Genomic DNA, 14,815 nt, shown 5'->3' on the forward strand with positions numbered 1-14,815 from the left:
CAACAGTAGTCATGATTGTGATGTTAACAGCAGCCAACCCTCTTTCTTTTCTGTGCCAAGCACTTCACAGCCATTAATTCTTTTAATCATTAAAGCAACCTGTAGAGCAAGTATCATTCAATAGATAAGGGGACTGAGCTACTGAGCCACTCAGAAGTGGCAAGCAGTGATGTGGATCCCGGGTGCTATGGTTAACACTGATTTTGAGTGGGAAATTCCAAAAGTCTGTTCAGATCCTAAGCTCTCATATAAAATCTAGGAGCACATTAATCCAAGGCTGAGGTAGACAGAGACAGGCAGATCCAGAGCCTATACTATTCTCACAGAGGACATAAGTTCTGTTCCCAGTACTAATGCCAAGTGCCTGCCATAACTCCAGCTCTAGAGGATCTGTTGTCACTAGCCTCTGTAGGTACAACAGTCACATGTGTGGATGCATACACACACCATTAGGATAAGTAAAAAAAAATTTAAGCTATGAAAAGCAGGGAGCAATTGAGGAACATCTGTCTACCTCTGTCTTCTACATGCACATGCAGGTAAGCACCCCTGCGCACACATGATACACACCACCCCTTCAAAACAAAAATCAATCAAAAGAAAACAAAACACAGTTGGTTGAGGAAAATAGCTTAGATGTAAAAGCAACACCAATAGATTCATATGCTGTAGATACTAAGTTGCTTCCAGTATTCTATTAGCTTATCTTTTTCTTAGTTTTTGGTAATAGATGTAAATTGTTATGATGAAGATGGACTATGGGGTTTTTGTTTCTGGGGCAAGAGATAAGAAATCTATAAACATGACATTTGTGACAGTATTGATCCTTTTGCTGATTGTGTGTGTGTGTGTGTGTGTGAGAGAGAGAGAGAGAGAGAGAGAGAGAGAGAGAGAACAAGAAACATTAAGTGCACACTTTAATAACTTTCTCAAGATGAACACATGCACAAGAATCCCAAGAGTCAGAAGCAGGGCATTGTGAGCCCTCTAGAAGTGCCAGTGTGCTGCCCCACAGCCAATCTTTTTTGCCTTCAAAGATAGGGATCCTAACATGTCACATGTGGTCCTGGAAGGCAAGAAGAATCACTGAGTCCCCTGGACCTGAAGGTCCACCCAAAAGTGGGTTCTGGGTACTAAACTCAGGCCTTATTAAGTACATATCCCACACTGAAAATTGACTTTTTTTAAACAACTTATTTTCATTATATTTCACTGTGCATGTGTATATGCATGTACACATGTGTATGTGCGCATGCCTGTGAGCACGTGCGTGTGTGCTCTCCTGTGTTTGTCTGAGTGCAATGCTGATGGCTGCAGAGGTGTCAGATCCCTCTGGGGATGGAGATGCCAGGCTTTTGAAAGCAATAGGATGTGGATAATGGGAGTCAAAATCAGGTCCTTTGGAAGAGCAGTGCAGGTTCTTACAGAGTCATTTCCAGCTCTGACTTTGTTCAAAATCTGTATGATATAAATTAGATTTTTTGAACTTTTTTAAAGACTTATTTATTTTTATGAGTACAGTGTCACTGTCTTCATACACCCCAGAAGAAGGCATCAGATCTCATTACAAATGGTTGTGAGCCATCATATGGTTGCTGGGAACTGGACTTAGGACCTCTGGAAGAGCAATCAGTGCTCTTGACCACTGAGCCATCTCACCAGCCCCCCCCCCTTTTTTTTTCTTTTTAAAGATAGGTTTCTCTGTTGACCTGGCTGGCTTTGCAGACCAGGTTGGACTTGAACTCAGAGATTAGCCTACCTCTCAAGTGCTGGGATTAAAAGGCATGTGCCACCATTGCCTGCCTGCCACAACTTTGATATTTTAACTGTGCTAGTTAGTAGTAAACTTGACAGAAGCTAGTGTCATTAGAGAGGAGGGAACTGTAATTAAGAAAATGCCCCCGTAAGATCAAGCTGTAGGCAAGCCTCTAGGGTGTTTTCTTAAATTCAGAAAATGTGACTGATGGGCAAGGCCCAGCCCATTGTGGGTGGTGCCATCCCTGGGCTGTGGTCCTGGGTTCTATAAGAAAGCAGGCTGAGCAAGCCATGAGGAAGTCAGTAAGCAGCATGCTCCATGGCTTCTGCATCAGTTCCTGCTTCCAGGTTCCTTCCCTATCTTGTGTTCTGACTTCCTTCAGCAATGAACTGGGATATGGAAGTATTAACCAAATACATTCTTTTGTTCCCAACTTGCTTTTAGTCATGGTGTTTCATCACAGCAATAATAACCCTAAGTAGGACATTGAATTTATGAGAAAATGAATTTGTTGTGGTTCTCACTTTGAATGAAATTCCTTTACTGAGAACAGACCAACACTGCCCTTCCCACTGTAATTTTCAGTATGCCAATTAGAAGAATGCTAGTCTTAGTGTTGTTGCTCCAGCCTGTACAGTATTCTTCGTAGGGAAACACAACATTTAACTTCTTGCTCCTGTGTTTGATTGCTTCCCCCACAATCACATGCTTTTTTTTTTTCTTCATTTTCCTTACTTTTTTTTTTTAATATTTGCAAATGTATACTTTTCCTATTAGGAAAGAAAACATTTTGTTTCATTAATCCCCACAGCAACTTTAGGATTAATTAATGTTTTTCTGCTTTCTTGAAGCTGTGAGCTGGTTTTCTGTGCCACACAAAACAAACTATGAAGACTGAAAATATTGAATAACATTTCCTATCTTAGACACATTGAGGACTGGGGATGTAGTGCAATTGTAGAGTGTTTCTCTAGGATGCAAGAAATCCTGGGTTCGAGTCTCCAGCATTACTTAAATAAAGCATGGTGATACATGCCTACAATTCCAGAACTCAAGAGGTTGGGGCAGGAGTGGAGAAGTTCAAAGTCATCTTTGGCTATTTTGTGAGTTGATACCAGCCTGAGATACATAAGAACCTGTCTCTAACAAACAAGCCCAAGGGTAAGAGTGTGACTCACAGTAAAGTCTTGCCTAGCTTTCGTGAGGCCCTGCATCGGATTCCCAGCAAAACAAAACACAAAACACCCAGCCCCATTATTAATACCAATAATCACAGTGATACATATAATTTAGCCCCACAGGTAGTAAGCACTTGACATGAATAATTACACTTACATTTACTGAAGGCAAACCAGGCATATTAGGGTCACTGTGGGTAGGGAAGACCTGTACTTGGTCTGAGGACATTTCATATTGTATTGGATTATGAATTCAGAAGAGCCAGTCAGGACTCTAAATTATGACTGGGGTATGTATGACTCCAGAATTTTAGGGTTTGGTATTTATGGCATGGTAATTCTCTTAACAAAAATTGGACCTTTCAAAGTTGAACAAAAACTACAGTCCTGTTACAAAATGGAATGCAGTAAGTGTCAGAAGCAAGGACCATACTCATGAATGACTAATTTTTCCTTTCTGGGGAAGAGGAGCCCAGTGTTGTGGTTTATGGCTATAATCCCAGCACATACGAAGCAGAAGGATTGCTGGAGGTTCAAAGCCAGCCTGGACAATACACTGAGTTCCAGGTCAGCCTGAGCTACAGGACTATAAGGTGCTATGCTGTTCCTAAAAGAGCTGGGAGGGGAAAAAAAGGAGGGAGAGGGGTGTGTGGCTGGGAATGTCAAAGAAAGGCAAACATTTCTTTCTGTACCTCAAGCCTTTCTCACACTTAAAAAAAAAAAAAGATTTATTTATTTATTTATTACATGTAAGTACCCAGTAGCTGTTTTCAAACACACTAGAAGAGGGCATCCGTTCTCCTTACAGATGGTTGTGAGTCACTGTGTGGTTGCTGGGATTTGAACTCAGGACCTCTGGAAGAGCAGTCGTGCTACTACATTTTGGATGATCTTCCCTCTGCAGCTCTAAATCTGATCCATGTTTTTCCCCCAACCCCACCCCAGTCATGACAATTCCCTGTCTTCTCTCCCCTTAATCCAAGCATACATAACTCTAAGGGTCCTGTCCAATCTCCCTTTGCCCAGCCATTGGCTGCTGGCATCTTTATTGATCAGTTAAAAACCAATTGGGGACAAGGACCTTTAGCATTTGGAAGCACAGATTCCCAATTGAATCAAAACATTAGAACTAATTTCCAACACCCCACTTCTGAAGCTGATCTCAAACAAGACAGAGATCACGGAACCTGGACAGATTATCTTCTCCAATTGTCTTTTTAAATATTTATTTTGTTTACTTTATGTATGTGTACATGTGTCTGTGTGTGTGGGGGAGGGCGTCCATAGAAGCTGGAAGAGTGTATCAGATGGACCCCATGGAGCTGGAGTTATGGATGGTCATCAGCTACCATGTGGGTGCTGGAAACTGAACCTGGGTCCTATAGATGAACCATCTCCCTGGCCTCTTCAATTATCTTGAAGTGGCACACTCTGTAACATTTAGATTGAGTGAAACTCTACCTTGCTTCTACCATAGATCAAGTTTGCAAGAGCTCAGCTCTATTGGAAGGAAGAAGTTATTAAATTCAAAGGGAAATGGGGTGTAGCTCAGCAATAGCGCACCAGCTTAGCATGCAACACAGAAAAATTAGGACGTGGACATGTGTACTATCACACACCTTTTAGCCCATCACTCTGCAGGCTGACGCAGACATCTTCAGTTCAAGGCCAGCCTTATCTACAGAGCGAGTTCCCGGATAGCCAGGGCAAAACAGAGAAAGAAACTCTGGCGGGGGGTGGGGGGGTGGGGGGGTGGGGGGGTAGGGGGTGGGGGGAGGGGGGCGGGGAAGCCCTTAGGTCAATCTCCAGCACTGCATTAAACAACAATGTAAAAGTAGGCATGGTGGCAGTATCTGTGATTACAGTACTGAGGAGGTGGAGTTAGGAGAATCAGAAGTGCAAGGTCGTCATCAGCTAGAGGCCAAGAGACCAGCCTGGACTAGATGAAACTTTCTCAAAAACAAAACAAACAAACAAGGAGAAAGGGGGTAGGGGAGAGATTCAGGAGACCTATCATTCCCTAAAGATGTGTATGCACTTCCTGAAAGAGGAAAAGACATTTTCTTCAATGATGCAGTCATTGGTATGATACCCCTGCTCCTCTTAAACAACCCCTTATTCAATCTCCTCTAAGCAACTTTTTTGATGCTCCTTGGGTCCCTCAAGCCAACAAAAAAAAAAGAAAAACCTCATTGAGTTAGAAAAGGGACCAGTTGGCAAGAAGGAGGGGGTGCGTGGGAGGAGTAATGAGAGAGGGAGGTCACGATTGAAATGCATTACATACATATATTAAAGTGCCATAATGAAACCCATTATTATGTATAACTAGTATATGCTAATAAGAACACATTTTAGAAAGAGGAGTCCTGCTTTGGGGGCTAAGCAATGTGTCTCAAGACCTAGGGCTAGCTGAGGACTCTCCTGATAGATTCTGCTCTTTTTTTTCCCTCAATTTTCTTGGGAGGGTCAAGGATAAGAAAGGAAGTCTGTTTCAGTCCAGCTGCTGCACAGGGGGCAGGAACAACTCAGGCTGCAGCCATGTTGGCTTATATGTTAATTATGACATTTTGTTAACAGATGGCAGAAAAGTGTTAAGAAACCTTGTATATTAAGACTTTTTTTTTTCACAGATGGAAGAAGAGCAAAGTCTCTTGGAACGTGTCTTTGTGTCTTTTTCTTATTCAGTTGAAGGCTGTGTTTAGGCTATTGGTTATTCTGGCTATTTTAAAACACAAAACAATGTTTTAAGTAGCATACTTTTTATTCTAGGCATGATAGTGGATGGCTTGTAATCTCAGTTTTTGGGAGGTAGCAGCCAGAGGGTCAAAAGTTTAAAGACATCCTCAGCTACATAGTGAGTACAAGGCTAGCCTGGGCTACACAAGTCTCTGCCCCACAGATAAACAAGATAGTATATGTTTTCTAAGACTAAACTTGGGTTACCTAAAGGTTGAGTATTTGACCAAAGAACAAATTTCACTGTTAAAGATCTCTATAGCAGATGTAAAGAGGAACGTTCCAGGGACACTTTTGGTATTTAGAGTAGAACTTGAATTAATTTGGAGAGGTGACTTTAACCCCAAAGTAGAGATGAAATGAGATGCATAAAGAATCTAAATAACCGGGCGTGGTAGTGCATGCCTTTAATCCCAGCACTTGGGAGGCAGAGGCAGGCGAATTTCTGAGTTGGAGGCCAGCCTGGTCTACAGAGTGAGTTCCAGGACAGCCAGGGCTACACAGAGAAACCCTGTCTTGAAACCCGTCCCCCACCCCCCGCAAGAATCTAAATAAATGGTGTTGTCTCAAGAAAAAGTACAACATGAGGTTGGTGCTGCACACCTCTAATCCTACAGAGGCAAGAGGAACTTGGTGAATTTGAGGCCAGCCTGGTCTATATAGGGAGTTCCATGATAGCCAGGGCTACATAGTGAGACCCTGTCTATGGAAGGAAGGAGGGAAGGAAGCAGAGAGGGAGGAAGGAATCAACGGAAAGACCAATTCAGTCCAACCCTCAGAAGACGTGTGTGTGTGTGTGTGTGTGTGTGTGTGTGTGTGTGTGTGTGACAGACACACGTGGAGAGGACAGCTTGTGGAAGTTGGTCCTTTCTTCCCAGGCATCAAAGTTGTCAGGTTTGCAATCGAGGCCACATCGCAGGTCCTGTCTTTAAGGGCACAGCTCTCTTTATAGTTCATTCACCACAACTTAAGCTGCACTAGCACTGGGGACCAGTTCCCTGTCTCCTGTCTTTGAGGAGAGCTGCATGACCTGTGCATGAAGTATAAGAATAGATTTGAACCCAAGGACTCTTTTCTAAGTAAGTGCCTGGCATTTTGCCATCCCCCCAAAGAATTGGTTAGCAGGCAGGATTTTGTTGCAGTTGTGACTGGTTGTCATTGTTACAAGGCTGTGCATGACTGAACTTGCCACTTCTGTTAGTGAGCACAGCTTGTCTCCGATGGTCCCAGAGTACTTCCTCATATGTCACTCCATGGCACCTGAAAGAGTGGGGCATTTGCTTGCCTGGAGATGGGCAGTCAGTGTTGAATATAGAGCAACTCTGGCTGCTTCCCTGGTCTAGATGTAAAGAGACAGAGAAGAAATCTGGGGATCAAACAAGGAGTTGCTACTTTGAGAATACGGAAAGTCATCATGATCTATCAGTGGGATATCTGAGGTAAGACGGTTGGGCCTGTGTGGTCTTGGGTCAGTGATGAAGCTGATATGAGTTCCTACTCTCAGGCAACTGAATCTCTGTTCTTTCTTCCATGAACAAAGAAAGGGTGGCAGAAATGTGGGCAACTCTTCACCATGCAGTATTTCATAGCTTTTCCTTTGTTGTGACAGGTTTTAGCTATGTAGTCCAGGATAGTCTCAGACTTAATCCTTCCATGTCAGCTTCCAAAAGTACTAGAATTACAGGCCTGTGCTAACACAGCCTATGTCTATGTGTCTATGGGGGATGGTTTTGTGCACTGTATTTTCATTTGCTGGTGTCTATGCACAGGATCTGGCTACATTGTCACGATTATTGAACCATTTCTATGTTGTGTAAAGAATGTTCCCCAATTATCCCCAATGATAGGTTAATAAAGAGTGGATCAGCCTATGACTGGGCAGAGGATGCAGGACTTCTAATCCCATGGTAGGGTCCTAAAGAGAGAGTGAGGGAGGAAGAGAAGTGGTGGCCAGGAGAAGGTTCAGGAGGAGTCCTGAGGAGGGGGTCACCAGGAGATTCACCATGAGGACAGACGTGGATCAGAGCAAGCCATGGCAAGACTCAAACTGCAAATAACACGGGGCTTGTGGCTGGGAAGTAGATAGCTTAGAGAGTTAGAATAGATGAGCGTTTGCCCAGTCATAATGCTTAAAGTTTGTTAATAAACTTAGTCTTTGCCAGTTATTTGGGCAGTAGAACAGGAACAGATAAGGCTTTCATTCTTAAATGACAGTCTCAGTCTCTCTCTCTCTCTCTCTCATCTATCATCTATCGATCCAGTGTCTTATATAGTCCAGGCTGGCCTGTAACTCAGTTTCTGGGGATCTGAACTCAGGTCCCTCATGCTAGGAGGCAAACATTTATCTACTAAGCCTAATTCCTAGCCCTAAACTTCACAGATATGGATCCCTCTTGTTGTCTGTTTTAGAAGTCTTTATAAAACTTGTGTGTGTGTGAGCACACAAGTGCCACTGAGCACATGTGGGAGTCGGAGGACAGCTGCCCAGTGTTGGGAATTGTAGACTTGTGTCACCATCTGTTCTTTTACTACTGTTTGAGAGGACTCTAAACTCTGCTGTCCTTCTCCAGGGTGCGGGACATAGTCCTTTCTGAATTAGTCCTTCCAAAGTGAGATTATAATGTTTAGTCCTTCCAAAGTGAGATTATAATGTTTTTTATGAATACATATGTATTTGTCTGTGTCTGGTATATATATATGTGTGCACACATGCATGGGTGCACTCACCTTTGTGGGTACCCCTGGAGGTCCAAAGTTAATAGTAATATTAGGTATATCTTCCTCAATTGCTCAATTGCTCTCTATTACTTTAAAAACTTGTTTTATCTATTTGCATGTGTGTGTGGGCATGCCACAGCACTCCGTGGAGTCAGAGGACAACTGTCAGGAGTAGGTTCTCTCCTTTCACCATGGGGGACTCAGGGATCATACTCGGGCCCATCAGGTTTGGCAGCAAGCCCCTTTACTTACTAAACCATCACACTGGCCCCACCTTGTTTTTTTGAGATTAGGTCTCTCATTGAAATGAATTCTTTTGAATGAGGTTTTAGCAGACCACTAGCTTCCACCATCACAAATGTTAAGAATGTCATGAAACCATCTGATACCTATAGCAGTGGTGGCACACACCACATTTATAATCCTAACACTCAGAGGCAAAAGCAAGAGAATCACTGCAAGTTCAAGACCAGCCTCATCCACTAGGCCAGCCAGGACTACACTGAGAGATTTCCTTCCTTCCTTCCTTCCTTCCTTCCTTCCTTCCTTCCTTCCTTCCTTCCTCTCTCTCTCTCTCTCTCTCTCTCTCTCTCTCTCCCTCTTTTCTTTCTTTTTTTTTTCAAAGATTTAATTCATTTGTTTTATGTATATGAGTACACTGTAGCTGTACTGATGGTTGTGAGCCATTATATGGTTGCTGGGAATTTGAATTCAGGACCTCTGCTTGCTCAGGTCGACCCTGCTCGCTCCAGCTTGAACATTTATTTATTATTATATCTAAGTACACTGTATCTTTCTTCAGACACACCAGAGGAGGGCATCATCTCATTATAGATGATTGTGAGCCACCATGTGGTTGCTGGGATTTGAACTCAGGACCTCTGGAAGAGCAGTCAGTGCTCTTAACTGCTGAGCCATCTCTCTAGCCTGAGACCTTGTTTCAAAATGAGAGAAAGAATCCTAAATCTGTATAGCAGAGTCTTCCTGTTTTGCTCTGATCTACTTACCTGCTATCCCATAATATATTTGTAAATTCATTAATCTATGACTGTCGTTTTGTTTTGTGATTATAAAACTTCATGTAATCAAGTTCTGAGGTAGAACATGTCATCTTTCAGGACAACCCAAGTCTATGCTCCTAGACCTTTGTCACTCTTAGCTCAGAACCAACCAACCAACCAACCAACAAACCCAAAACACCCTTTGAAGTGATCTGTGCTTTGCTTCTTAAGTTCATTTGACTTCTGAGAGTTATAATGCAGGATAAGGTGGGGGATGTAACTCAGTGATAGAGCTCTTGCCTAGTATACACCATGCACTAGGCTGGAGCCTTATGTACCATGACCAGCACTACAAAAAGTAGCAAACAAGACTCATGGAAACAAAAGAAAAGCCAGGATGAGGCAGAAGCAGAAGGATCTCTTCAAGTTTGAGACCATCCTGGTCTACATAGAGCTCTAGGTCAGCTAGGACTACTCAGAGAGAGAGAGAGAGCCTTGTCTCAAAAACAAAACAAAACAATGGTATAGAAGGACTACAGGATGTCTGGACAGAGAACAGTAGAGAAGCTGTGGGTATGGATAGGCTTTTCATCTAGATGAGCTGATGCAGGTAGCCAATGGTTTCAATCAAAAGGAAAGGGACATTTGAGCAAAACCTATGGAAAGAACATGCCCAGGACTCTAGGGATCCACTGCCCATGGAGACATCTTTGCCATATGAGACTGCTAGTGTTTTCATTATTTTAGAGGAAGAAACGAAACGAGGGGCTGGGGGGAGGTGTGTGTTGTTAATTAGAGTTTTAAGAAACTTTTGGCAGAGAGTGATTATTAGGCTATATCTTTTTTTTTTTTTAAATAAATAAAGATAAGGGGCCAGCAAGATGGTTTAATCTGGTGAAGGTGGTTGCTGCTGCTGCTGAGATCTGAGTTCAATCCCTGTATCCCATGTATGGAAGTAGTAAACTGATCTCCACAAGTGCCCTCTGACCTAGCTATAGTACATATTATTGTACCAGGTTGTATATCCAAAATAATAAATACTTCATAGGTAATTTAAGGACTTTTAAAGAATGAATTTTGTTCTATGGGAATTTGCTTCTTGTAGACTGTAATGCCTAGCCTCCATATTAAAATGAGATTATGTGGCTGGACGGATGGTCCAGCAATTAAGAGCATTGCTGCTTATCCAGAGGACAATTCCCAGCACCTACATGGCAGCTCACCACTGTAACTCCAGCTCCAGGGGATCTGGGATCTCCAAACAGACATACATGAAGGCAAAGCATCAATGCACATAATATGAGATAATTCATTTAGATGAGACTATGAATGTCCTCTTAATGTGGTACTAGGTTTTTTTTGCATGCATCTGTGGTGTGGAAACAGGATTGAATGCATATACTGTTTGCATGTGTGTGTGTGCACACGAGAGTAAGTATAGAGAAGCTGATATTGGGTGTCTTTTTCAACTGCTCTCTCTCACAGTTGAGACTGGGTCTCTCCCTTAAACTCCAAGCTCTCTGATTCTGGCAACAAGCTCTTTACCCTTTGAGCCATCTTTCCTGTCTTCTTTGCTTTCTTATCTTTTTAATGAAAAGAAATGTTTTTGAACGAGAAGCAGAACGTTGGGCTGTAAAGAGTTAACTACTTGGTGAGTTTTTCAGTTATTCAAATATGGGCTGGAGCAGCTAGTTTCTAGATGGGGTTTTCTACCCCAGCTGCCTCTCCCTGAGGCCCAGATATACAAAGTTGATCTCCAGGAAGAAGGTAGATTATTTGCACTAGGAAGTCAGGACCTCATGCCAGGAGGAGAAATAAAGCCCCCAGATAAACTTTTCCTCCTTGGTGTGTAGCTAGGGAGCTCGCTGGTTTTCTTGGCACACCCTGTTCCCCCTCCGCCCCTCCCGTCCCACATGGTGGGGGGAAAAAAGGACCGGAAAGAATACCTAGGGGCTGTAGGGGAGAAAATAACAACCAGCAAACTCCTCAAAGCCCAACTTCCTTGAGGAAGATAGCTGTGTGTGGGTTGGTGACTCAGGCTGTGACAGAGTTCCAAGGTTTTTCTGGAAACTGCAGTGCTTTGAATAGAAGCATTAGCATGGTGAGCTAAGGCTGTTCGAGGCCATTTCTTGAAGCTGACACCTGTGTGCAGTTCAGTAGAGGTGGATACAAGGGCAGTGGATGGACTGGCTCCCTCTGGACAGAGTACCATTGGAGGTAGAGGCAGACCTTAGAGAAACTAGGAAGTCTGACTGCTTTGCAGGCTGAGTTTGTGAACAGCTTCTTTCTGCTTACATAGAAAAATCTATTCTTTCATTTTATAAATATTTATTGCATTTCTATTCTAGACTGTGGGGGATCAAACAACTGACAAATGACAAAAAAAAATGTTCCTTTTGGAAGACCGAAAATGTACATGAGTGTATCTAAAATGGCTGGCCCTTGGGAGAGATGGAAAGATACTAAGCTATGCTGGGCCTGGTGCAGGTCTGTGATTACAGCCACTGCAATCACAGTAGTTACAGGCTGCTGAGAAAGGAAGCTACAAGTTCAAGGTCTGCCTAACTTATGGAGTGAGTTCAAGCCTGGGCAGGTTAGTAAGACCCTGTCAGAAAATAAAACACAGAAGAGGGACTGGGGTGTTTCTCAATAGTAGAGTGGTGCTTTGCACTAGGTTCAGTCTCTGGGACTTGGGGAAGAAAATCAAGAGTGGCGTGAAAAAGTTGAGGCCAGCCTGATCTACAGAGTGAGTCCCAGGACAGCCAGGGCTATACTGAGAAACCCTGTCTCTCAAAAAACCAGAAAAAGAAAAGAAGGGATGGAGAACTTGGAGGGAACCTTGGAACCTGAGGAAGGGTGGACTGGAAGGACAGGACTTGGGAGATAGCGAGTTTCCAGTACTCCAATCCAGGGTAGGGTCTGTCAGCACTGGTTTAGGCCAATGTGACTTTGGCTTCTCACTATCATAGAGATGGCTGCTATTGGAAGAAAAATTAGAATAAGTAGAAAGAAAAACAAATGGATTCCACTGAGTATTCTTTCATCCAAAGATTGTAGTGACTTCTTTGATCGCACTTTTACCTTCCCAAATAAACCCTTCTTCACTGGCTTCCTTTGCGGTGGAATGAAGTTCTGAGCCTACCCTGCTCAATGGCTTTCCGCCTTGTCCATTGAGAGTTCTCAGTGAGCTCTCCTGAGTGAGCCTGGGCCTCACTAACTGGAGGAGGCAGGCTTGCCAAAGGCCCCAGGGATCCTCTTCTCCCCATCTCTGGACTTACTGGAGTTAACTTTTTGTGTGCTGACTTTAAACCCTTAATTTTAGGACTCCCTGGACCTGGAAAACTTTTTTGAGACAGGGCTCAGGTGGGCTTTGAACTCACTTTGTAGCCCAGACTGTTTTGAACTAGAGGTTTTCCTGCTTCAGGCTCCTGAACTGTTGAGATCACAGGCCTGTGTCTCTATGTCAGAAGTAGCCTGTATTTAAAAATATTTGAAACTATGAGAGGATGATTAGTCTTTCCTCACTCCAGGAGGAAGTCAGTCTGTATTCTGAGATGGCTTGGCACTCACTATGAAGCCCATGGTCCTGGACTCTACAAGATCGTCCTGGCTCAGGCTCTGGAGTACTAGGGTACAGGAGTGAGCCACTACACCCTACTTAGAACCATCCTTTTAAAAATATGAACTTAACAACAAAAGGCCACTTCATGGTTTTGAAAGGCCATCTGTATGTTCCAGTTCAGAACTGATTTGAGGGGGAAGAGATGAAGTGGATTAGATTAGGACACAATAGGTTTACTGAGGAGGGGATCTATTTACTGGGAAGGTTTAAGTTAGGTACTATATTTAGTCACTGGCAAGGCAAGGGTTAAAAGAAAGGTGACAGAAATCCTTCCTGGAATTCATAGGAAGGGGGTGGGGTGGGGTGAACTACTCAGCAGAAGGGGTGGGGGGTGGGGGGCTCACTTCCAGCCTCTTCATAAATGTAGCAAAATGAGGAAAGTCTTCCATTAGGAGGCTAGAGATATGCTTGCAAAAGTTGTGAAAAGTAAATTCTAATGGAGAGAGTTCTCTGAGAGAGAGTTCTCTATTAGTGTAGATGTAATTTTTTAGCAGTAATTTTTGTTTGGTTTTCAGATTATTGCCTTAAAAGAAATCCAATGTAAATGCAAAAGAATAAAGAATGGCTCCAACATTGCCCTCCTTTTGTATGTAGAGGCTAATCGAGCCCCTTCCGGTTCTGTCCATCTTCCCGGCGCTGGCAATAGAGACTTGCATCACTGTGGCCATCTCATGCATACGCCTTTTCTAAAAGTCAGTCATTGGCTTTTCTACTTTAGTCTTCACTGTACTCTTATCTTGAAGAAAACACTGGCACTGGAAAAAGGATTATCAGTGGCCTCAAGGGGATACCCTTTTCCCCTTTAAAGACATTCTACACAGTCCTCTTCTAGTTTGAAAGGCAATAGGTAAAGGACTAGTATCTACCCAGGGAGTTGACCCTCCCTTTAGCCCCAGCTGCTGCAATGGAAAATATGTGTGGAGAAATACATAGGCAAGCTCAGTCCTTCTAGTAAAGGAAGAAAGCAAAGGGCATCTCTATTATAGAGACAGAGGTGCTTGCGTTGCGGAAACGTTAAACATTAGTTTAGAACCCAGACGAAACAGGTGGCAAAATAGGTTTACTGAATGATGGGTTGCTTCGAAGATAGATGCTTTCTGGAGAGATAGATGGAGGGGAGAGGGGTGGAGACTAAAGCTTTGCTCTTTAACCTTGCTCACGTCATCGAAACTTGTCTAAACCCTTGTCTTAGCATAAGAGTTTGGACTATGCATCAGTAAGATTCTTTCATCTCAAATTCCATGGTTCTATGGTTACGTGGGTGGAAATGGACCATTCTGTCGATTTCCTAGTTTCCAGGAGCGAAGAAACTAGCTTGGGTGTGGAACTAACTCGATGGAGAATTATCAACGTAGAGGTGGGCAGCTTCCCAACCACTGTGGTGGTGCACTTGGAAAACTTCCAAGAGAGTCCGTCCCTCATTCTTTGACGTGGTGTGACAAGTCTCCTGCTGTTTTGGAATGGGGAGCGAGAAGGACCTATTTTAGGCTGAGATTATTCATTCTCTTTCTGCGTTTTTAGACTCCTAAGACGCCAAGAAACAGATTCTAAAGGGGTGGGAAGGGAATTAGGATGGGGTAACCTGGAAAGGCCTGTGGAATCCTGCTTCCGCATCTGAACCCCTTTGGGTATTAGGATCGTCCCTTAAATGTGTATTTTTGGGCCCGGAGTCAGGTTCAGAACTGCAGAGGAGGGCTGACGGAAGCCGTTCCTCTTGGAGGGGATGGCGTGAGAGCTCAGGGTTGGATCCGCGCGGGCCGCCTGGCGGGCTGCGAGCGTCAAGGGCGCGGCTGCGGGCGGACCC

General features: G+C 43.6%; 1 protein-coding gene across 1 annotated transcript in view; it reads left to right on the top strand.

Annotated features, from left to right (window-relative positions):
* The first annotated feature begins 7,088 nt into the window (after window positions 1-7,088).
* Hipk3 (homeodomain interacting protein kinase 3) overlaps window positions 7,089-14,815 on the top strand; it is a 75,335-nt gene continuing 67,608 nt past the window's right edge. The window contains exon 1 of the mRNA XM_085834606.1: window positions 7,089-7,109. The gene's annotated coding sequence lies outside the window, so the exon portion shown is untranslated. The remainder of the gene's footprint in view (window positions 7,110-14,815) is intronic.

This window comes from Mus caroli, unplaced genomic scaffold (genome assembly GCF_978045245.1).
Source record: "Mus caroli unplaced genomic scaffold, Mus_caroli_1 scaffold_2, whole genome shotgun sequence".
Classification (NCBI taxonomy): domain Eukaryota; kingdom Metazoa; phylum Chordata; class Mammalia; order Rodentia; family Muridae; genus Mus; species Mus caroli.